The sequence below is a fragment of the Microtus oregoni genome, unplaced genomic scaffold (assembly GCF_018167655.1).
Source record: "Microtus oregoni isolate MIOR12 unplaced genomic scaffold, Mior012 000019F_ref0000042, whole genome shotgun sequence".
In the NCBI taxonomy this organism is placed as follows: Eukaryota; Metazoa; Chordata; class Mammalia; order Rodentia; family Cricetidae; genus Microtus; species Microtus oregoni.
This window is the reverse complement of record NW_024543078.1, coordinates 9,180,690-9,183,570: the sequence shown is the minus strand read 5'-3', so window position 1 is coordinate 9,183,570 and position 2,881 is coordinate 9,180,690. Positions and strand designations below refer to the sequence as shown.

Below are 2,881 nucleotides of genomic sequence, written 5' to 3'. Positions count from 1 at the left end.
AAGAATTTCGTCCTGCAAAGGATGAGGATGTCATTGTGCCCCTGCTTACCGCCAACACTGAGTTACCTTCATCTCCAGGTACAAGTCACAGACGTGACATTCTTTAGGATTCAGAGAAAATTACACTTCACGACACCACAATGGATCACAAACGTTCTTTAGGACTTACCCTTGGCATGCAAGGGGAGGCCACATGCTGACTCTGAGCTTCCTCTTGGTAGCCACACTGGAGACAACATGGACCCTCTGCAACATTAATTATTTGACAGTTAAAAAAAATTGGAATGTATTTGAAAACATTCACAACCATGAATTTTGTTACAAGAAGGGGCCCTCTCGGTTCTCCACAATGATACTGAGTATGCTCACAAGGGGTTCCCATTGTTATGTCTTAAAACAGGCATCTTTAAAAGAAAAAAAAAACTCAGTCACCTACCATTTAACTTGTTTTAATACTTCTTCACAAATGCTGAAAATACTAAAGTACACACAGTAATAATTATGACTTCGTGGCCACATTATAAATGTGGAATTCTAAATTTAAAACATTTTCTGGTTTTAAAAAATAAATCTGGTCATCCATGTAGCTCTGCAGGTCTCTCTAGTAGGGCCGGTCTCTAAGTTCCTGACTGTTCTTGCCTTTATCCACTTACGCAGGTCCTCCAGGTCCACATCTTCTTCAGTCCACCTGTTCCAACAATGGTCCAGGAGGGCCCACAGGACCATGTCATGTTCCTCCACCAAAGCTAACTCGTTCCAATATTCGGACAACTCTGAAGTCATATGTGCCTCCACCAATGCTACCTCGGAACAATTCTCCAGGACCACCTTGGTCCATATGGACACCTCTTCTTCCTTGCATGCCACCACTGCAGCCTTGGCCACTATCTCATCCCGGAGGTTGGAAGGGTTGCGGGAGGAAGCCCTCAGGTTTGGGGCCTTACCCTGGTTGCATTCTGTTCTCCAGTTCATTTTCTGAGTTCCACATACCTGCATGGGACACGGCCAGTTTCCTGCTCATTGCTGCACATTTCCTCCTCCACATGGGGGTTCCTAAGTAGCCCCAGTGTTTTCATGGGGTGAAGCCCCTTTTTCTCCTCCAATGCCTCCCATGCAACCCATGGGTCCTTTGGGACCTCATGAGCTATTATGACCTCCACGGAGCAGTGGTGGCATTCCTCTCCCCTCACGAGGTGTCATGGCACTCCACATGCTATTCTTTAGAGGTTTCTTTCACGCATGAGAAGCTTTAAGTATTCTTCCTTGAAAATCCTTTCCATCCAACCATTCCACAGCAGCCTTGGCAGTTGGCAGATCTTCATAGGCCACCGTGGCATCCCCTTTCGGCATTCCTCTCTCCTTATCCAAATAGATGTGGACCATGGGATGCCCAGTTCTCTTGTTCATCTTAACAACCCCACACTGCTTACCGAAGTCTGCCAGATCATCCAGAGTCACATTGTCATTTAAACCTTGCACATAAATTGCACTGTTGTCAGAATCCTCATCAGGATCTATAGGAAGGCCTAGATCAGGACCTTGTCCTTCATCCATGGGTCCACCAGGCTTATTGATGCCACCTTGGTCTCTAATGCCCATTCCACTGCATCCTCCTCCCTGCCCACCTCTGCTCATGCCTCCATGATTAAATCCCCTTCTTCTCCTCTCCCGGTTATTAGGGCCACTCATTTTCTGGTTCTCTCCTGGTTGGAAAATCCTCCAGACTCCTGCCCCCGACACCATTTGGTGTGGTCCTGTCGGAATGAACTCTGTTCCTTGTAGCTGCTGCTCTGTTGGCTATATTGACTTGGAGCCTGGCTGTAGGACCCAGTCTGAGGGGGGTAACTAATGGGAGGCTGCTGCCCATAGCTGCTTTGTTGACCATAGCTACTCTGCTGTCCATAGTTGCTAGGTTGCTCATAGATGTTCTGTTGAGATTAACTGCTCTGATCATAACTAGTTGCTTGTGAAGAGGAAGATAGGATGTGTAGCATAAGATGTGTAGGAGGATAGGGTGGAGATGCAGTGACTGGCTGCATGGGGTAGCTCCCAGGTGCTTGGGGATATCTGTAATTACTCTGTCCATACCCTAGGCCGGGCTGGTTATAAACCCCTGTGATAGATTGAGGTTGACTAGTCTCAGTGGGCTCGTTTGCATCCTGTGGTCTTGCAGGTGCAGCGGCAGCTGCTGGCTGCTGGCCATAGGCTGGGTAGGCAGGCTGGGTGCCATATGCAGACTGAGCTGCACAAGGTTCTTGGGTTGTGGTGACTGGAGCAGTGGTGGTGTCATGAGCACCAGTGCCACATCCTTGAACAGTCTGGCTGTACGACTGGGGGCAGTTGGAGTGGTATCACCAGTGGGAGGCTGTCCATAAGAAGTCACATATTCAGTCTGCCTGTAGGTGGCAGTGCTCTGAGCTGATATCAGTAGGCTGTCCATAGGTTCCATAGCTTTGTTTCCCATAGGCCTGGGTGGTCTGTGCATATCCTTGAGTTTGCTGGGCTGTGTAAGCACTGTAGCCCTGCTGGGCTGCAGCTTGGCTGTAGGTACTGTAATCCGTGGACACCATTTTCTCTCCTTCCTCCTCATTCACTCTTCCTCGGCAACATTCTGACCCTGTTCTTGAAACTTGCTTCTAAGAGAACACAAGTGTGATAGCTTCACTACTGATCAGGAATCTGCTCTTGTTCATGTGCCAGGTGACGCTTTCGACCCTCAGAGTGCTAATGAGGATTTCAGTGCTACTAGTCCAGCTGAATACACCCACTATGCAACTCACTCCAAGGTTCTGCCACTTTGGGAAGCAACAATGGCACTGCTGATGATAACCACTGGAATATGGTTTTTGAAATTTGTATCAACAGTGATGATGTGGGTATT

General features: G+C 48.1%; 1 pseudogene; it reads right to left on the bottom strand.

Annotated features, from left to right (window-relative positions):
- Positions 1-601: 601 nt before the first annotated feature.
- Positions 602-2,570, bottom strand: LOC121459698 (annotated as a pseudogene).
- Between the last annotated feature and the right edge of the window lie 311 nt (positions 2,571-2,881).